At 50.1% G+C, this 22,288-nt stretch overlaps 1 protein-coding gene across 6 annotated transcripts in view; it reads right to left on the bottom strand.

Moving 5' to 3' along the window:
* The window catches only part of PRKCA (protein kinase C alpha), a 363,722-nt gene that overhangs the window by 169,946 nt on the left and 171,488 nt on the right, over window positions 1-22,288 (bottom strand). The window lies entirely within an intron of this gene.

Below are 22,288 nucleotides of genomic sequence, written 5' to 3'. Positions count from 1 at the left end.
TGCCTTTCTTGTAATTAAGAAATAAAACTTCAGAATGGAAAATCAGCCTCTCTCTCACTGGCAAGTGGTTTGCATTCCTACCACATACTTGAAATAATTCAGGTCAGAACCACCACCAGAGGAGCCCATACAAGTGCTGCACACCAACTGGTATGGAATCTGCTGTTTCTGCCCTTTCGGGCGCTGATTAAACGTGGATGAACAGGGACTTTCCTGCGGTCCAGTGGTTAAGACTTCGCCTTCCAACGCAGGGGGTGAGGGTTTGGTCCCTGGTCAGGGAGCTAAGATCCCACATGCCTCACGGCCAAAAATAAACCAAATCCTAAAACAGAAGCAGTGTTGTAACAAGTTCAATAAAGACTGTAAAAATGGTCTACGTCAAAAGAAAAAAAAATCTTAAAAAAAAAAAGTGGAAGAACACAGTCAAATAACACTGTTGCTTGTGGCCTCCTGTGGTCTCCAGAGGGATCACTCTCGCCTGTCCAAGAACTCAGTCTCTTGAGAGGGGTCTGGACCTCGAGTGAGTCTTACTCCGAAGCAGAAGGGAATGGTCTGCAGCACCGCCTGAGACCCTGGCTGGTCCCCACCCACCCGTTAGCAACGGCCACAGAAGCAGATGAGCATCCCTTCCAGACAAAGGGGTCTCCAGCCAGAGGAATGGGTGCAGATCCCAGCTCTACCTGGGCTCAACTTTCTGACTTACAGCAGTTGATCTAGCTCTGTAAGCCTCGGTCTCCACCTCTGTAAAATGAGGCAATAACGGTGCCTGCAGGAATTTCCTACCACTGTTGTAACCAACTACCCCAAACCTGGTCGCTTTCAACAGCAGAAATGGACTCCCTTACAGTTCTGAAGACCAGAAGCCCGAAAGGAGCATCACCGGGCCGAAACCAAGGTACCAGCAGGGCTGTGCCCCTCTGGAGGCTCCGCAGAGGGTCCACTCCTGCCTCTGCTTGCTCGGGCCACTGTGACAGCTAGAATTGCTTTGGCTTCTCTAATTAGGAAAATAAAGCCCTTTGAACATTCCGATGTTTCAAGACGACTTGGGGTTTGTGCAGAGGCCTAAGAGAGAAAGAGCAAAGCCACACGTTTCACAAAGTTCCAAGTGGCCACGATACGTCATTAACGGCTCTGAATGTTCCGAGTCACGATCGTCTTACAGATGCCCACAGAATCGTAAGTGCTTTGATGCACGGGGATAAAGTTCCCTAAGATGGTTTTTCTGCTTGCAAAAAAAACCACCTGCCAAGGCAAATACGCCGATCAAACCCGGGGTAGTAACGGTTCATTATTTCCGACAACGAGGTGGAAAATCACCATATTTTTTAGGCACCTGGAAGATATATATCCACGTGTTCTGTCACTGTTTGAAACGATGAAAATGACTCGACTCTCAAGTGACTTTCTATGAAGGAACAGTGAACAGACAAAGAGCTCAGCCCAGGCGGACAGAATTAATCGCAGCACCTACGATGGGAACATGTGGTCTGTTAACGAGTCTGAGCAGTAAGGATGGGTGCAGCCAGCACTCAACGGTTCCTTCACAGTTTCACTCGGTGTATACTGATCGGTGATCGTAAGCCTGGCGCTGTCCGAGGTGTTCAGAGATGGCTGTGACTCCTGGGTCCACGCCCTCCTGTCTGTCGTGAGGGGGCACCATAGACTGTACAGTGAAAAGAGGCAGGAGCTGGGAGTGGGGTGTGTGTCCCCCAGCAGGTACACGAGGCACAGCTGGCACCACTGGATGACACACAAGAGGACGGGTTTGCGTAGGTTTTGAAAGGGAAATAACGGCTTGACAGGTAGATGAGGTGGACAGGAGAGCGTTGCTCATGGCTTGGCATGAGCCGAAGTACAGATGTGACACATCCTGGCTTATTCGGAGGCACAGAAGTCGTACCTACGTGAGAAATGAAGGTAGAGAGGCAGGCGGAGGCAAGAGTGCAGAGGACCTTGAATGCCACGGTCAATAATGCAAGTTGAGACTCCTGACGACACAGGGCAGGAAATTAGGGGCTTACCTTAGTCAGTAGAGAAGGGACAGATATGGGAGATGTTATAGGGGGCAAAGGCACAGCACCTGACAGAAATGAGGGGAAACGGAAGTAAACTATTGTAAGGGACCTACTCCATATGTGATGTGATATTACATTATTGGACGGCAGACTGTGATTATATCATAAACCCCAGAGCAATCACTAACAAACAAACCCCAACGAGGTGCAGCTAAAGTTGTGGGTTGAACTGTGTCCCCCAGGACCATGTCTCCAACCCCAAGTACCTGTGAATGGGACCTTGAAGACGGAATCAAGTTAAGATGAGGTCACACTGAGTTAGCATGAGCCCTGAGTCCAAGGACGGGTGTCCTTCCACAGAGAGGGAGATTTGGAGACAGGCCCACGGAGGAGGACGGCCGTGTGAAGACAGGCAGGAACTGGAGCAACGCAGCTAGGAGCCAAGAACACCGAGGACCCTCAGCAACTAACAGAAGCTGGAAGAGGCGAGGAAGGGCCCTGAAGTCTTCAGAGGGAGCACGACCCTGCCGGCACCTGAGTCTGGGGCTTTTAGGTCTCAGAACTATGAGAGAAAGAATTTGCTTTAAGACACCCAGTTTGTGGTAATTAGTTTTGGCAGCCCTAGGAAACTAATAGAGCTAATAAGCCAATAATGAAGATAAAATAGATTAAAATACTCAATTATCCCCCCCAAAAAAATATAGGAAGGAAGGAAAACAAACTGAATGCACTACCATAGAAAGATGGTAGTGATCATGAAATGTGAATACAATCCCATGTAAATTAATGATAATCTCATTACATGTAAATGGTGCAAAGACTCCAATTGAAAGGCAACGATTGTCACACTGGGTAAAAAGGTAAGACCAAGCTGCATGTTGTCTACACGAAACCCACTTTAAAGACACTGAAGTGTTAAAAGTAAAAGGGCGGAAAACAATAAACCACGTTAATATTCGTCAAAAGACAGCTAGAACGGCTATATTAACGTCAGAATAGATTTCACAGCAAAATTAACACATCTGAATAAGGTATTATCACACAAAATCCACTTTACTTTTTTTTTTTGGTAAAGGTGAATGCAGTGTATTATTGTATTTTCTGATGACACTACACATTACTCATTTCATGCTTTCCACCAGGATTGTTGACTTTTAGGATTTTTCAGGACACGTTCCATACTGAATGTGATTCCTAGAATGATCAGATTCTAAAATGTTCTCCTCTTCTGTTTGTCATTAAAAAGTTGTGCTTCACTGTCTTCCTTGAACAAAAAGTCAACTGCCACTGACAGAACCTGAGATGGTTAAACTATTTTTCTCATTAATTTTCTTTATTTTAGCTCTGGAAGTCTAACTAGAGATGCAAAACACCAGTAGCGTGTACTAAGAAACGCACGACGTGATGTAGGAGTTTAAAAAATAACACTCTTAATATAAGGAAATAATTTTTTTTCTTAAACTTAAAGACATATAGTGTGAAGATAAACTCCCTAACTCTTGGAGCAATGACAAGTAGAAGTAACATCTTTGAAAGCTCAAAGAGGAAAATCTTCTAATGTTTGCTTAAGCCTAAACAAGTGTCTGGCAATCCATAAATATTTGTTGATTGACTCAAATCATGTAATCCTGGGCAAGTGAATTACCATTTCCTTATCTGTAAAATAGAGAAAATAGTAATCCACCTAGGGCAGTTGCGAGAATTTACTTTTTAAAAATTATATTGGAATTTATCTTTGAATAAAGACCCAAAATACTATGACAAGGCTTCATGTAACTCTTGTTGTAAGAGCATGTCCACATTTCCTAGATAATTATATGTTCTCTTTTTATGTACCGAGTCTTGTTTTTAGTTTTTTTTTTAGATGTTGGGGGTAGGAGTTTTATTAATTAATTTATTAATTTTTGCTGTGTTGGGTCTTCGTTTCTGTGCGAGGGCTTTCTCTAGTTGTGGCAAGTGGGGGCCACTCTTCATCGCAGTGCGTGGGCCTCTCCCTGTTGGGGCCTCTCCCGTTGCGGAGTACAGGCTCCAGATGCGCAGGCTCAGTAGTTGTGGCTCACGGGCCTAGTTGCTCCGCGGCATGTGGGATCCTCCCAGACCAGGGCTCGAACCCGTGTCCCCTGCATTAGCAGACAGATTCTCAACCACTGCGCCACCAGGGAAGCCCTTAGTTTTTTTTTTTAAAGCCAGTGTGTACAAATATTTCTAAAATGTATTGTCCAGTACTCTGCTTTCTTAAACAGAATAAATCAATATAATTGAACATCTTCCCAACGATGAGCCTAAATCAGTGTTTATGCTACTCTGGTCCACTTCACGGGGTTCCCAAGCTCTATGGGGCTTCTGTTCCTACACCAAGTGGCCTTCACCACTTCTTCTGTATAATTACTGGACCTGCTGAAATTTAGTCCTGCTCTCAATGAGTCTACTATCCCCCTGTCCTCCCATTTTCTGCTTTTGACATCGGACACAGGAAGCCAGAGAACAGGCTTGTTTTGGGAAACAGACTTCGGGTGTGGCCATTTCTGCAGTGTCGGGTCCGGCTCCCAAGACTGCAAAGGGTCTCATCTTGCCCCAGACCTACTTCTACTTTGCACTCTGTTGCTTCCTATTAACCAGCAGACAAGCTGGAACTCATAGACTTCCTTCAGTCAGTTTCAAAAAAAAAAAAAAAGAATAGCTGATATCATCAAAAGCCTCATCTCAGAGTCACTTATATGTTTTACTGTCTTACAGTTTCTCATTATATAAATAAGAAATGGAGTAGGGCTTTGGTGAGAAGAGAAAGAGACGCATGGTATCTAAAGACTGCCAAGCAGACAAGAAACGCCGGCATTCTTCTGAAGATTCCATCAGTAAGGAAATGCCCCCCAAATTATATTTGACGTAAACATCTTCAGCTTCATTCACTTCAAAGACATCTGCCGTCACAGAAAGGAAACAAGCAGGTGACTGCTGATGAGGCCGTTTGTAACAGTTCAGGTGCTAACGCAAGCACAGTATTAAATACTTTACTGACTATACACGAGAGTGAGAATTATGGAAGGGTGTAGCTTTGGAAATTGTATGAAAATAACAGCCTAACTCAACTTTAATTGGATTCCTGGACATGAAACAGTAATTGACTCTTTAGCTGTGATTCCAAGGTATTTTATAACGATCACTTTTTCCAAGTACAGTATTTTATATGAAAAGGCCTCAGTGGCTCATCAAATTCTACCTTTAAAATGCTACCCCCATCCTGAGAAGAGTACATGGACACACTGGAATAAAATGGCCTGGCAGATACAATGTGATTCTAATTTGGTAAAACAAAAATACGCATTAATCTGTACTCTCTCATTTAACAGCACAATGATAATTTTTTCAAGGGAAACCAACACAACACGTGACACACAATGGCAGGTGATGGTCAGGTCTCTCCAATCTGCTCCCACTTATTTCTCCAAGCTTCATGTCCTACCATAGGCCTCTTCCAGGGAATCCTGCCCAGCTCTTAGTTTCTGAAGAGGTTCCGAACTTCCTAATGCTGTGCTCTGCCCGCTGGGCACCCAAGTCTGATTGCAGCATCTTCCCAAGAAGCCTCCTTTGGGCATAAATGATCCCTCCCTGCTCTCCTCTCCACGTGCTCGGTGCTTCTCATCCGGGACGTCCACGCTCCAGCTTTATTTACCAGCCTGCCCACGGTTTACCGGAGTCCTTAGACTCCAGTAAACCAGTAAACCGTGGATGCCCGTTTCTCATCCACACCCAAGGACCACCACGAGATGCCCAGAGAAACTGGCACAAAACTCCCGCACATAATGATGCCGAGAAACGTGACCTCAGTAAGTTAACTGCAAACTGTATTATGGAAACTGTAGGCAGAACGAAAAGAGAAACAAAAGCTCCTATTTTTAATGCTGACACAGAACAGGCTCATAACCTCGCTAATAATTGGAAGGTTAGGAAAAAATGTTTGGCTTCGTCCACTCTGTATAAGATCTTTAAACATTAACTAGTAAGTTTTCAAAGCATGAAATGACTTTCTCCCCCTGTGGTTTTATACAGGCCCAGACAACTGCAGTCAGCGTCTAAGGCCTCTGTCGATGCCTGATACTCAGCTCCCACTACGAGCCTCACACAGAACAAATGTGGTCGAATTATCTGTAAAAATCTGCTGTGGGATCCGAAAATGTTTCAGGGGCTCATACAAGCTCAGGACTTTGACATTTGATTGTTAACTGGGAAGCATACACAGACGGAAAATCTTAACAGACCCCCAAGAATTATAAGCCGCGTAATTATACATTTCGACAGGGCACATGTTTTTCTGTAACCTCCCAAATAGTAAACGTGGCATAAAGAGGTGATACTGCTACTTAACTTTCAGCATCAGTGGTCCCCTCCTTGTGCAGCTCTTGTGTGTAGCAGGCACTCGGAGTCCCCTGCATGGCCGAGGGACCCCAAGCAGGGGCTGGAAGGCAGCTCCGCTTTGCACGTGTAATTCCTGCCCTCGGGACCACAGCTGTCATGCGCTGCCTCTGCATTGGCCTCTGTCTGAAGAGTGGAATTAGTTCTCCTCCCACATCCAAGTCCAGGAGGGTGAACTCGCTTTGATTCCTGGGTAAATGCACTTCACTTGTTGCAGAAGTTAATTTAAGCCACAGAGGGAAAAATGATAGCTTATGAGGGAGCTAAGCCTCCAAAGTCTTTTGGTTTCCCTTGGCTCTGCAAAGGGTCATCAGTCCCCCTTTTTTTTTTTTGGATGTGGACCATTTTTAAAGTCTTTATTGAATTTGTTACAATATTGCTTCTGTTTTATGTGCTGGCTTTTTGGCCGCAAGGCTTGTGGGATCTTAGCTCCCGGACCAGGGATCGCACCTGCACCCCCTGCACTGGAAGGCGAAGTCTTACCCACTGGACCCCCAGGGAGGCCTCCATCAGTCCCTTTTAAGAACAGCAGAGGCAGGAGCCCCGCTGGGGGGTGCCGGAAGAAGCACTTTCCACTAGACCGTCTCACTGAACTAATCTTCAGCTGACTCTCGCTTATCTCTGCAAAGACAACACAGGACAGATTAAAATCTAGTTTTAAAAACAAGAAAAAACCCTCACTTTCACATCTTTGTTCATCAAACTTTCTTATCAGAGCTATTGCAAAGAACATGTCGAACTCCTCTGAGAGCCAGTTAAGACCTTTGCCTGCCCTTGTGGCAAGAAGGGTCACCGGCCAGCAGCCCGAGGACATACGAACATGAGGCTCAACGAGAAACAGCCACTTGCTACCTCTGTGGGGTCTTACTCAATGCTCGTCCACACCCTGTCTTATCTGGTTATTCTCTGCAGGGGCGGCGGGAGGGCAGCACGGAGGGTCAGAGGGCCTGAGGTGAGATGCACAGGGATACACACCCGTGAGCATCCAACGATGTACTGACAGCTACCCTTGACCACGCACTGGTCTCATGGCCTCGTCTTCCTTCGCCACGAGGGAGGCTCGCCACCCTCCTTCCCAGAGGAACAGAAGATGCAGGCAAGTGAGGAAGTCAGAGTGACGGGGGCGGAACTGATGTGGCAGCAGGTCTAACAGGCTCCACGGCCAGAGCCCTCTCTGCGACTAGAAACCCTTTGGCAGAAGTACAGACGCTCTAGCCCAGCTGGCTTTCCACGCCCCACCCCCGCGGCCCTAGCAACGTGCTGGAGCCCCCAGGGCTGCAGGAACCACCCCCTCAGGGGGCCGCAGCCCCTCCGGACCCACCAACCGGGCTCTTTCTGAGCCAGGGCCCCCCAGGCGGGCTGCATCTTCAGTCCATAGATCACTCAACCTCCCCCGCACCCAGGAAGCTGACCCAGCGACCCAGCCGCCCTCCCAGCGGTCTCTCCCTGCGCCTCCCACCCCCTCACCACGTGGGGGCTGCTGACTTGGGCTGAATGTCACCCTTTGTCTCCGAAGCCCGGGCCGGCTCTGAAGGCTGGAAAGCCTGAATGACAGTGATGAATCAGAGCATTTAGTCTTGAGATTTTCTCCAAGCTGCCTCTTCATCAGCCCTTAAATAGCAGCATTCAAGCTGCCAAAGACACGTCCAGAAGTTTGCTGGCCTGCGGCGCCCGGTGGGGAAAACTCGGCCTCCCCGGAATCAGGCAGCAGCTCTCCTGACACCAAGAGACGCCAGCTGCGCTTCTCCAAGACAAGGCCAGTGGCTGACACGTCTAAACTGATTTTTAAAACTTACTTTCAAATCCCAGGTTACGCAAGCGATGCTGGGTTCCTATTTCTAAGTGTGGCGACCTTTCCTACAGCCGTTTTGTGCTCTTCACTCTCCTCTAAGTGGTACCACCTAAGACTACGGGTTACATCCATTTGGTGTGTCTGAGTGAGCTGGTGAATCCATGCTTTCAAATCTGAATTAAAAAACCCAGCCACGGGCACAATGTGGTTTTCTGACGTAGAAGTCTCACGTAAAGTTAGCCGTTCCTGCTGAGATTGAAAGCTGAAATTCAATAGCAGAATTGTCAGGCTTGAGAAGGGGAAATGTAGGAATAATTTGCAAATCAAATATGCGTTCTTTCTTGCTGCGCCATTTAACTGTTGATCCCATGACAGAAGGATACGCCCCACCTAAAGCACTTACTTATACACACCCCGCGCCCACACCCAGCTCGACGCCTTGAAGAGTGCGAAGCAGCTTTTTCAAAGAAGGCAGAGACAGTCAGGGGGGAAAACCACAAAAGCAACAGGGAAAATCTGAGGATGCGACACAGAAATACTGTGACGGCAGAACACAAAACCGCCTCCGAGAAAAATTACTCCACCGCATTTACCTGTGCATAAATCAGCCGAGTGTCACAGAGGTCGAGAGCGGGTGGACTCTTCAGGGCACTTGGATGATAAAAGGACAAAGTCTCATCCCTGATGGGGCCGTGCCTGGAACGAGGCCTCGGACTCAGGGCCCAAGAAAGAGAACACCGTGGGCAGAAACGGCTGCGCTGCTGTCTCTGGAACGGCCCTCCTGGGGTCCCTTGAGCACATCACCCTGTCTGGTAATTTGCCAACTTGAATGCCTTCTGGCTAAATGGAGAATTGTTTTGCTGTGGTTTCCATTCCAGCCTATGAAAGGTCACACTCAAGTCCCAAATGCCACTGATGTCCATTCTCGGACCAGAACAGCATTGCCAACAATGGATGAGACTGGAAAGCAAACACAACAGCGACCACATACTGCCTTGTTGGGCGCTCCACCAGACGCTTGGGGTCTGTGTGTTGTTTAACCCTCACAAGACCACCCCAGGGTACGTATGATTCCTTCCACTTTGTAGAAATGGGCAACTAAAGCTCAGGAAGGTTAAGTGGCTCTCAGAGATGCACAGCTTTAAGCGACAGAGCCAGGACTCCAGAGCCATGCTGCTCACCCCTCTCCAGAAGGTGCCAGCTCCGGGGCCTCGCTGCTCCCCAGACAGTCTTCAGTAACATCAAGAACAGCTGTGGAGAGGCCGCTGGATAAGAAGGCAATCCCTTAATCAGCAGAAAGATAAACATTTGATGATGCCAGAAATGGGGAAATAGAGAATACTGCAATTCTATGCGGGGCGACTTTTCTACAGCGGAGATGAGATAAGATATAAGTCTTATGCACAATGAAGAGAGTTCTACCAGAACCGCGCCTCATGACTTTTCCAGTGTGACATGAAGACCAAAGTCACTTAATCACAGGGAAAGCCTGTCAGTACAAAATCTTCCCACGAACACTCATTTTTAAGCGGTGCCCCACGTGTGCAATACAAACGCTCTCAAGTACAGACCCCATAAATGCACGTAGACGGAAAGGGTTTAGCTGCGGTTCTCACCACCACCTCCTAAAACTCGTCTTTGGAGCGCCAGAGCCATGCAAGTTTAGGGACTGTTTCAAAATTTTGTTTTATTTTCTCAATGACTCCCACCTGCAAGACTATGCTACCTGTGGCCCTCTAATAATTTTCGCCGTAAGTTACAGTAATAATTTACTCTGGTTGAGGGAGCTTTGCTGAACTACTGTTGTCAAAAAGAAAAAGAAAATTGGAATATTGTAGCTCTCTGCCCGCTCTGATCTAGGGCCAGCCAGACTTTTCAACGCCTGGACGCATGCTAAATTACTATGCATAGAAAGTTTTAGGCGCGCAGTGGAGCCTCCCCGCGAGTAAAACTCACACGGAAGAGCTGGAGCCAGAGAATGAATCACTAAAACCCTTAAAGCAGAGACGCGGATAACCTAGTGGGGTGACCTGCAGACAGAACGCCTCGGTTCATGCATTAGCTGTGGAGGAGGGATTCCAGAGACAGGCTCCTGGAAGGCGGGTCCAAGCCGTTCACCTCTGTCTGTCCAGCACCCAGCCCAGGGCGTGGCCCCCAAGGTTCTCACTCAGTCTCATGGGTCCAGGAGGATGGAGGAACCGACTGGGGACTGGACAGCCACATGCTCTCCAGGAGCAGCTAGAGCCTGCCTTGTCAGCCCTTCCTGTTAACAAGGATTCTGATAGTGACAACCACTTAAAAGGATAAAGGGAGGCAATGAGAGAAAGGAGAGCTAAGTCCAAGGCCTGTTGTGAGTTAAGCCCTGCGCAGGGCACACGCACACGTGTCTGCCCTTTTCAGCCCCACGACAAGCCTTTGAAGGCGCCGGACGTGCTCTCAGCAGCCCGAGGGCTGTGCTTGGTGAGGGTGACGGTGTTTGCACCCGCTGTCCCACAGCTCATAGGGGATAAGCAGGTAGCTCGAGGCCACAGAACCAGCAAGTGGAGAAGCCACTGCAACCCAGGTCTTCCTACTCTGAAGTTACCCATGTTAAATGCTGTCCTAATAGCATCCCAGATCTTTTAATTTGCATTACCCTCCTTTTCCCAGACTGTATAACCTAACACACACTGTAACCTCATAAAGCATTTCCTTAGGGGTTTTATTTTCCCATCTGTTTGTCTCTCCATGACTCCTCTGTGAATGAGCCTTTCGTGACTCATGGAGGATCCATCCATATACCACGGAATTCAGATGGACTGAATTAGCCAGAGCACACCAAGAAGGTCACAGCCATCAGAGGAACAGCCCGTGTTTCTTAGACACCATTGTCCCACGGGGGCGTCTCAACACCACGACGCGGCCCTGCCGCCCAGGGCTGCGATAGGTAACAGGCTGAGGGGACTGCGAGAAATAAACGTCAGGATTAGGAAAGTGGGACACGCGCAAAAATTTAAAAATAAGAGTTTTAAAAAGAGATGTCTCTAAAAGGCAACAAGTCAAACCCAGGTAAGAAACGGAAATCGTGAGTATGTGGATACCAGAGGGCAGAAGCCAACAGCTATCCAAGAACTGGGCAAATGAGCAACCACGGGGGAGGGGAAGGAAAGAGAACAAATGCCGACCACCGACACGTGCCAGGCATGGCGCTCTTCTGGGCTCTAGCCCTCACTTCGATTTCAAATGTAGGCACGTTAGGATGAAGGTGAGTCAGGAAACCGGAGATCTGGCCCGGGTGACACGACTGCCCTGCTGTGTGGCCCCTCGTTAAAAGGAGGGGAGAGGACCAGAGGACCCTGTGGGTCTCACAACACCCTGGGATCCCGGGACTTTTTGCTGTTGTTTTTGTTGAGAGAACAAGAAGCCGGTGACGGCGATGAAGCAGTGAGGGGCCCACAGGAATGGAGGCAGGAGGGACAGAGCAAGCCGGCCGGGCAGCAGCCACAGAGGAACTTGCAGAAGCCCCGTAAGAGCCGTGCTGTCTGCCCTGGTCAGGGGCCGGCCCTGAGCAGCGAGGAACGTCCACCAACAGGGCAGCAGGGGCTCTGGGTCCACAATGGGCAGGTTTCATTAGCGGCCCCTCAAGACGGCAATGTATTGCTTTTTCCGCCATGGGCACAAATCAGATGCCTACTTGTTCTCAAGAATCTTTTAAGCAGGCCTCCTCCTCGGTGAGTTCTCTCCATCTGGCAAAATATGAGTGCCGTGGAAGAGGCCAGAGAGATGGGCGGTGAAGCGCGGGAATTCGCAGGTCAGGCTGCGGTGTTCAGATCCCGGCTGTCACACTTAGTAAACCTTGGATGAGTTACTGAACTTTTCTAAGCCACAGCTTCTTCTTGCTGAAAAGCCGAGAGGATGATAGTGTGACCTCAGAGTCTGGGGAGGACTGGAGAAACGAATTCATGTAAGACACTGAGGATGGCACCTGGTACTCAGTGTGTATGTAGTTGACGCTAACTGCTGTTACCTATGATGGTGCTGGTACAAGTAAATAATGACAGTAAAGCACCAGTTAGAGCCTGGTCTCACTAGAATTGAAACACATTCAAATCATAATCATTTGGATCAATAAAATCAGCACAGCTAGCCCAAGTCTGCCCCAAGGGATCCTCCTTCATTTCGCTGTCAGTAACGAATAATAGCGGTATGGGCTAGACTATAAGTCCTGACGCTTATGTGACCATTTCCCTCACGCTGGAAGTTTATCATTCAAACACATGTGGCCCGGAAGTTCAAAGAGATCAACCTGTGACTCTGAATGTTGAGAATACAAAACTCAAGAGGAAGTCGGACATCTAGGGATAAAATGCAACTTTCATCAGACTTATGGGGAATCCACAGAAGACCACAGAATTTCCCTCACGCTCCGGAGACACCAACTGAGCCACCGCACAGTTCCCATCCGAGGGGAACACGTGAACATGAACCTTTGGCTCTGACACAAAACCATGGTCAGCGCCACTCACACGGTCAAGGTTAACGCGATTAAAACTAATCACGTTCAGGCTGGCTGGGGCTGGGGCGGGGATCAGCAAAGGACAGAGAAAGGACAGAGTGCCTCAAAGGACAGAGAAACGGACTGGAAGCTGAAAGCTCCAGCTCCCTCCACGCCGCCCAAAGGAAGTGCTCGGTAAACACTTCTGTGCTGAAAAGAAGGAAGGAAAAGAAAGGGTTGACTTCTGCCCCACGGAGCCTGACAACCTTCAGACAACTTGTTCTAATGCCCGAGCAGCAGCCCCCACAGGGGAACAGATTCCTCTGAAGTGGCAGAAATAAGCCCGAGCCATCAAACGCAGCTCTCCACAGTCGACAGCAGCCTCTCGTTCAGGACGAACCCTGCAAGAGGAAACGATTCTCCCGGGCCAGGGCAGGAGGGCAGCGCGAAGAATCTTCTCTGGATCCTTCCTTGGCGGCTTCTGACCAACCCGCTAGGCATCCAATTAGAGCCTCAGATGGAAAAACCTGATGGGCGAGACTGGTCTGTAATGCAAGAGGAAGAAGCAGAGGGCTGACCCTCAAAACAGCCCTCCTCTGCGTAGCCAAATTAACAACTCATCGTAAACCAAGCGGTTAACGTGCAAACTCCCAGCCTTGGACGCTTATGTGTTTCAAGACACGCGGCCTGATAGCATGGAGCACACCAGTGGGTATCAGGACAGGTAAACTCTGAGCTCCGGAAGAGGAGACAGGAAAACAAGGGATGCGGCCAAATGCTGCACTGCCTTCCAGAGGCTAGAGAGGCACGGCTCACCTGAGGGAAAGGCAGACAAGCGAGCAGAAGAAATGTTTTCTCTCCTAGGCAAACCAAAGGCAGTTACGTTGCTTATGAGAAGGTGCTGGGGGGAGAAAAACAGCGCACTTCCTAAAACGAAAAGAAGAGCTCTATCACTCTTCTGCACCTTTCTGGACGTCCCTGTAAGTACCACCCGGTAAGGGGAGAGGAAGTGTAGGAAAGGGAGGGTTGTATCTAAGAGGCACGTCACAAAAAGCTCTAACGTTTGACGTCTCTCTTGCCTTCAAATTCATTTTCAAAGGGCTAGTGTTGCTGACTGCCTCAGGTTCAAGTATTTTCCAGCCATGGATTTCCCTTCGCCGCAGGCAGGAAAGCAGACGTGTCCGTCTTGTGCTAAGAAAGCGCCGTCCCACTCACCCCCCACCCCGCAGGCTGTGTGCGCAAACCAGGCCCACGCACGCAGCAGGTCAGAGGCTGGGGGTGAACGGAGCCTCACGCAGCCTCAGAGGAGAGCGTCCTTTAACTGACTGTCGGGCGAGGCAGTCAGGGCGCTTATCCACAGCCACGTCACCCGTGGGTGAGAAAGTGGGTCCACGCCAGTCCTTAGCGTACAGTCTTACCCCAGTCAAGGAAGGGAGGGCAATGGGCGTGCCATTAAATTAAAAAGACAAAGAGAGACGCTTATAAAAAAAGTAAGCATCAATGATACAAAACAACAAACAAACAAACACTTTCAAAGAACTGAGACTGTGTGGTGAACAACAGCCATGAAAAAGAAGGAATCACCGTGTAACTTCTTCAAAGTCCTCTGCTGGCTCTAATTCCTTCCGCACAGAGGTGGGCGCGACGTACTCGAGCCAGAGCCTGGTCTTTAGCAGGAGTGAGTCACTTGGGGGAGAAAACCCATCCCCATGGGCGATGCCATCTGCAGCGTTCCCTCTGGGAAAGGCACCCTGATCTGCTTAGAAGCGGAACACGGAGCTCCAGGGGAGAAGGCACTAAATGGCATGGGAGCAACGCCAGGGAAGGCTCGGGGGATACAGGGCTGCATGTGCCGGGGGTGTAGGAACGCATGGACGCCTGGTCCCTGGAGCCAGAACGCAGCTCCTCTCTGGGGAAATCAAACTCCCCCGCTGGAAACGCGGGTTCCAGACCGTGAGCTAAGCATTCAGAAAATCAAGTTCAGAAGAAAGTCCTCTCTCTCTGTGTCCCGGCCGCTAACTGGGACGCACAGACATCCGTGACGTGTGGTACCCAGCGGGTCCATTTGCTGAGCTAAAGGTCGAGACCAGCTGATGAGGAAGTGGGTGTGAAAACAGGTGGTCAGGAGAGAAGTCTGAGCCTCGGCTCCTGCGGATGGGCAGAGGGCTCACCCCGAGGGGAGACGGCAAGGACGGGAGGCCACCACAGGGCGACTTGTGAAAGCGTGGGCCAGGTCACCTCACCTGGAACAGTCACATCACAAACACCGGGTAGACCCAGGGAACCCAGAGCCATTATCTCTGTCTCCTGACAAGAGGCACAGAGGAATCTACTCTCCTACGTCATCGGGCGAAGCAGAGCCTCTCAGCCCTGGGCCCCCATGGGACCACCCGGGCAGCGCTGCCAACACACGGAGGCCACCCACTCCCCCCTTGGGGCTCGGACCTAACTGATCCGGAGAACACCCAGGCCTCCTCGTGCCTCCCTGGAAAAGCCCCTCGGGCGATTCTCAGGTGTAGCTCAAGGTGCAGCTTGGGCGGGAACAGCCTCCGGCCGGCACATCTGGACGCTGACGCAGCCCCCCACCTTCCGGCCGGCTGCCGCTCTGCTGGGCACGGGCTCTGCCCTCGCGCCGCGTGGTCCCCTGGCCTCCCCCGTCGCAGGTTTTCCCGGAGCCCCGCACTTAGGCGTTTGCTGAGTGTACAGCAGCCAGACAGGCACCTGCTGGGACAACGGATGTTACTGAAAGGATCCTAATTATCAAAAATCCAGGTAAGCAACTGGAGGTGGTGTCCGGAGGACCTGAAAGGCCCGGGGAGGGAGGGAGAAAGAGGCAGAGACGAGGGGCCTGGCCCGGGCCAGGAGGGGAACAATCTCCACCACTCGCCCCAACACAGCTGTCCCTCGGTATTCATGGGTGAGCGGTTCCAAGAACCCCCGCGGATACCAAAATCCACAGACGCTCCAGTGCCTGACATAAAACGGAAAAGTAGTTGGTTGAATCGCAGATACAGGGAAGCACCTGTATTAACCCCTCAGAAAGGCAAGGAAGGAACATCGGCGTTTCAAGCCGCACGGCTGCATGGGGACGGCAGCAGAAACCTGAATAAGGAATCCCTGGATACCTCTGCCCAGCTTAGAGAGAGTCTGTAAAAAGGGCAGCGAGCCTGCTCCCCTGTGCTTCAGACACAGGAAGTCCATCGCTTTAACAACAACAAAATACAGAAGGTCTGGGAATCGACACCTCCCCGAACTTCTCTGGAACAAAGAAAAGAAGACGCTCGGAAAACATCCATTTTATCCTTCGTGGAAACAGAGTCCAACTGAGGACGGTAAAACAGGTAACAAACTGCAGAGGTCCAGTCCTGCTGTTGACATCCAGCCACCTCGACAGCTGAAAAGATGTGCTACCTGATGATTCTTTCTACCCAAGTATTTCTTAGTTTCCCTGTTTGCGGGGGGAACCTTGGTGAAAGGACGGGGAAGTTCACCCTGCCATGCACATCTGCATGCATCAGTAAGACTTCGTGTCGTTGTCTTCGGCCTAATTAAATATTTTGATGTGTTTATCCCTCCTTCCATCTCTCCAATCAAAAGATGGTCTCATCGGGAATAAATGTACTCAGCTTGCATCTCCACTCAGAGTTCAGAGCAGCTGATCACCTTCAAGACAATAAACATCAGATACACGAGGGGCTGCAGGTCAGAGCGAAGTGAACTCAGGGGCCAGGGCCAAATTTCATATCGTTTACTCTCGAGGAACTTTTAAAGGGCGCATTATGGACGGGCCCAAGCCCAACGCGCACGCTTCCTAACTTGGTTCACGGCGACTGGAGCTCCCTCTCCTCCCTGACGCCGGCCGCCTTTGCACCTTGCAGACCCGGAAGGACAGACAGGGAGCGGCGGAAGCGCATGGAGTGAGTCAGCTGAGAGGTCATGGCGCTCTGCTCGGCCTGCACGCCACTGGGCAGTACCCTCAGCGGCTTGTTTCGAGGCCTAAGAAGAGCCGACCCCGGAGAATCCGCTGAGCCGTGGACCGCAACACTCAGGGACTTCGCGCTGTAACAGGGAGGAACCTTTGCATGCTATTACAAGTTCATCGCTAAAGAGATGTTGCCTAGAAGCTTAAATTCTACATAATGGCCCATCTCTGGGAACCCTGCCTCCCAGGTAACCAGCGTGAAGCTAAAATACCTTTGTTCAGCTCACAGGACACATCCTGCCCAGGCCCACCTGTGAACGGCCGCAGGAAGGAAGAAATTAACACAACCCATCCGGAGTCTGACCGGAACCAAGAAATGCTTGACCTTACTCGCTCCCCTTTTAGTAGAAAAGAAGCCTGCATTTAACTCAGCCCAGATGGTTCGCTGGGGCACAAGCCCACCATCTCGTGGTCGGCTGGCTTTCCGGATGACGTTGCTACTCCCAACAGCTCATCTCTCGATTACTGGCCTGTCGTGCAGCGAGCAGTACGGGCTTGGACTTGTAACAGCGTCACCGAGTCACCGCCCAGGGGACCCCGTGAGGACATTTCCATAACGATCTTCATCTAGTGGCTCAAAACATGTAAAACCAGCCTTGGGACAAATAAAAAGAATTGAAAAATGTCGAAATCCTCATTTTCCCTGTGGAGAGAAATGTAGACTCTGAGGTTCGGGAATTTCCCCTGTGGGCCATGCCACCGCCCAGGAGGGGGAGCTGGTCAAGCGCTAGCGGCTCCACCTGCAGGTGCGCAGACCCTTATCAGGCTCCACTAGGCGTGGCAGGGGCTCCTGTCACCAGTGAAGAGCCAGGCTCTGCCACGTCACAGGACGGCGGGACAGAGGGGGCAGGACGAGGAAATGACTTGCTGGACTCAAAGGCCCACAAGGTCAAGCTGCTGGGGGGAACGCGGCAAGCCTATCATGACAGCTTCTGAGGACAGAGCCGGGGTGGAGAGCAAGCTTGGTGCACCGCACACGTCTGTGTCCCAGAAGGCTAGTGTCACCTGACAGAACACGACGAGAGTCTGTAAACATGTTTTCAGCTTAATGCTTGCACTTAGCCTTGTGCAAAGATCTCAACTACAAGAAAACACAGTTATGAAAGGTAACATTTCAGCCCAAAAAAGTCTGCTGAAAACCAGAGAGAGGCTTAAAAAAAAAAAAAGAGAGAGAGAGAGACTGGCTTCCCTTCTAAGGCTGGAGTCATCTGCCCCCCTGACATAACAAAACCACCCAAGCCAGGGAACAGCTTCCTGGGTTTGCGTATCATTTGATTTGGAACTTCAGACTCAACCACTTTCCCTCTCCTCTAACATTTAAAAGTCACTGGCTGCCTCTCAGTGTTAACCATTCAACCAAAATAAACTCACCAAGGTTGGATCAAAATACACTAGCCAAGTAAAATACACCCTCTTCGTAACTTTCTGAAGCATCTTCTCTTCAGTTGTATGTGCTGGATTCGTTTTCTATTGCTGCTATAACAAAGTACCACAGACTTGGTGGCAGAGAACAACACAGATCTGTCAAGGCCTGGAGGTCAGCGGTCCAGAGCGAGTCTTCCAAGGCTATAATCAAGGTGGCGGCAGGGCTGTGCTCCTTCCGGGGGCATCTGTTTCCTTGCCTTTTCCAGCCTTCAGAGGCCACCGAGGCTCCGTGGCTCATGGCCCCTTGCCCATCCTCAAAGCAAAGCACTCTGCTTCCTTATCCTTTTCTGACTTTGACTCCCTTCACTCTCCTAAGGACCCCTGTGACTACGAAGGGCCAGCTAGATAACGGCAGGATAATCTCTCCGTCTCAAGACCCATCACTTCTGCAGCGTGCTTTCTGCCATGTAAGGCATCATTCACAGGCTCTGGGCATTAGGACAAGGGCATCTGTCTGCTACATACAGATACGTCTTTATTACGTGGTTCCAACAGCGTACCTGCCATTTCATATCTTTTTTATGAAACACTGTATTACAAACATTTCCCATATTTCCGTACAGTCTTCCAGATTGTTTTTAAACCATATAAAGTCCCATCTGGTTGAGAAAACCCATTATAAATATATACTAAGGGGGCGATAGGTATAATATAATGAATAGGTTTTTTTTGGTTTTTGTTGTTGTTGTTGTTTTTTGTTTTTTTGCGGTGCGCGGGCCTCTCACTGCTGCGGCCTCTCCCGTTGCGGAGCACAGGCTCCGGACGCGCAGGCTCAGTAGCCATGGCTCACGGGCCCGGCCGCTCCGCGCCATGTGGGATCTTCCCGGACCGGGGCACGAACTCGTGTCCCCTGCATCGGCAGACGGACTCTCAACCACTGCGCCACCAGGGAAGCCCTACAATGAATAGTTTTTTCCTTTTAAATTTTCTTTGTAGTATTTTGCCAAAAAAAATAATTTTATTAATTAAAAAAAAAAAAGGGAGTGAGGAAAATGAAAAGCAGCATGAAGATATGCTGACCAGAGGCTCGGAGCTCACAGGGCAACAGAGAAGCCGACAGGAGGAGGTCCGAGCACACAGAGGTCTGCAGTATTTCTCCTGGGAGGAGGGTGCTCGGGTCTGTACTTTATTCTACACAAAAGACAATCAGATTGTCTTTCAGCAGAACAGACACAATCACCCTATTGTCTAACCTCATGAATGACCAACAGAGTGGCCACAGCTCCCTCATTTGTAGGTGCTCTCGTCTAATTTGTCAGCTCCTAAATTTTGGTTGAAGGATTGGAGCTTGTGGATGTAAGCTGTATTGGAATCCAGAGCCAGGATTACCTTCTCTCCCTATTTTACAGAAACACACAAGAATCAGAATGCCACGCACACCGGAAAAACCGTAAAAGGAGCTGCGGGGCCGGGGTGGTAGGGGTCGAGGGAGACGGAGATTACAGCTGAATCTGCTTCACAGGCACATAATATAAAACGGCGGTCAGCAAACTTTTTCTGTAACGGGCCAGAGAGTTAACACCTTTCAGCTTCGCGGGCCCATCGGTCTGTCACAAGCACTCACTCGACTCCTGCTACAGGGCCAGGGCAGCCATTCACAGCTCACACATTAATGCACGGGCGTGGCTGTGTTCCAGGGAAACATTTACGGAACAAGCCTCGCGTGGCATTTGACCCACCAGCTGTCGTTTACAACCCTTGGTATCGAAGGAGGACGATACCTCCTTCAAAGGCGAAAGTATCCCCAAACTGTTTCTTCACCACTGCTAATCGAATCCACCTTTTTGCCCACCTTTAGCAGGTCCTGGCTGTTTTTAAGAGTCAGATAAGGTGGTGTATCTCCTTACTGGCCCCAGCTCCTCTCTCCTCCCTGTACCCTCCCTCCTCCGCCCTTTTTCACATGACTTTGGAGTTCCTCCCACAAAGGTCAAACATGCTTCCTCGCCTCCTGACTTCGGGCTGAGCCAAGTGGCTTGCTTGGTCCAACAGAAGGAGGCACAAATGCCAACGTGCCAGTTCCGACCCTAAAGGAAGCAAACTTGGGGTTCGCTTATTACCCTCTTGGGCTTCTGCCAGCCCGGGGAGGACACACCCAGGTCAAAGGAGGATGAGAGGGGTGTAGTGCAGACTGGACCCCCAGCCCCACCATGAGAAGGCGGGGTGCCCAGCTGAGCCCAAGTGCCATCAGCCGGGCCTCCTGGGACCTGCAGATTATGTAACTGATAACACCAGCGTTGTTTTACAGCCGCCGGCTTCTGGGGCGGTTTGTTAGGTGACCCAGCAAGTCAATAACGGGTGGTACACCAATCATAAAGCAAACTACCTCTTTATTTCAGACCTACCCCATTATATCCCCAGAAATCCTCTCTGTAGAAAGCCTTGGGACAACTGGCTGATTGATATACAGTGACATATACAGTTCAGCTATATATTTATGTATCTCAGATATATGTTTACTTGAAAACTTGTTTGACTACATCACTAATAAATGTTCTCAGTTATTTCCTTATAGTACTGCGTAGCTGCTTTTATCTACGGATCAGAACAGATACACAGGTAACACAGGCAATTTCCAAAATTTTTCAATCCCGGTGGTATATCATTTTCAGACCACTTCATAAAGCATACGGCTTGTCATCACTATTAAGGCAATATGGGGCCACGCTGACTTGGACCGTTTATGTACAGGAAGTGTGATCAGCAAGGGCATTAAATAAAGTGGTATTCATAAAGCAATTATAAACAAAATATTCCCAGATGTTCTTCTGAACTGAACGAGAAAACAAAGCAAAAAACACAACTTTTGGCAAAGAGGGCAAAGCCTGTGGAGCGGCCCTGCCACGGCCCTGCTTAACTGATGGAGGCAGACGCCCATTTTCCACTTTGGACTGATGTTACCAAGTCATCACTTTCATCAGCACTTGCAGCAAAGAGACAAGTCTCAGTTCACTGAAATCATATTTGTGCAAGTTCTGGCCAGGGTCACCTCAGACCCCCGCCTCTCCATCTGCAGCCACGTGGAGCAGGTCCACGCGCCCAGGAGCCTTCTCCCACCCACACTCGCACCACCACACTCACAGCGCTCGTCTCTCCTCACAACACACACTCGTCCAGTCACCACATCTCAGGAGGTTCTGTTGAAAAAGCTCGTCTCTACGTGGATGATTTCAAACATGAAAGTCACTGTCCAAAGCCAACCTTCCAAAGACTGTGTCATTCACAACAAATGGCAAATATATCAATATCTATATTAAAAAACACATAAATGTTTACAACTTCCCATTACTGAAGACAAGAACAGTTTGTACTGACGCTGCAGGTGAGCGCCTGGAGGTTTTAGGCTGGTGGACACTCACGCAGCTGCGTCCAGCTGGCAGCTGCCGGGGACTAGATGGTCTATGACGGCTCAGTCACAGGCCTGGGGGTGATGGGCTGGGGCTGGGGTGCTCAGCCAGAAAGCCCCTCTGCTCCACGTGGCCTCTCATCCTCAAGGAGGGTCACAAGGGCTCCTTCCGGCGACAGACGTTCCAAAGAGCAAGCAGGGGTGGGAGCTGCAAAGCCTCAGAGCCTTGGTTCACAACTGCCCACAATGCTGCTCGTGCTACATCTACTGGGCACAGGGAGTCACGGAGCCAGTCTGGACTCGTCAAAGCGGAGAAATGGACTCCGCCTGCTGGCCGAAGGTCTGCACAACCGTGTTACAAGGAAGCTCGAGACAAGCGTGGGAGGGTTCGTGGCCATTTTTCACAGCGTACCACAGACACCCGATGATCACATGGTCCACTGTTTCTATATGAAAGTGCACTGCCATCTCTATGACTCAGTCTCCCTGCACAGTCACGAGGGAGGCTCTAGAGAACAGGGAGGGAAGGAATCTTGGATGAAGGAAGAAGGATGTGGGCACCTGTCACAGGTCACCCCCCACCAGGGACAACAGGGCAGGTACACTTCCAGGCTCATGGCCCTGGAACAGACACTCCACGAGCACAGGGATCTTTGTCTCTTTAGTTCAATGATGGATCCTCTGTGCGTGGGGTGGGGGTGGGGGGGCCCTGGTCCACAGCAGACAAACAGGAAGATCTGTGAAGGCAGAGTGAGCGCCTCCCAGGGGGTGTGAGTCGAACGTTACGTCACTGATCAGGTCCGCAGTGGGAGATGAGAAGGGCTAGACCCTGACACCCAGGAAA

Source organism: Tursiops truncatus, chromosome 20 (genome assembly GCF_011762595.2).
Source record: "Tursiops truncatus isolate mTurTru1 chromosome 20, mTurTru1.mat.Y, whole genome shotgun sequence".
NCBI classification, from domain to species: domain Eukaryota; kingdom Metazoa; phylum Chordata; class Mammalia; order Artiodactyla; family Delphinidae; genus Tursiops; species Tursiops truncatus.
Note: the sequence above shows the minus strand (reverse complement) of the source record. Positions and strands in the feature narration are given on the sequence as shown.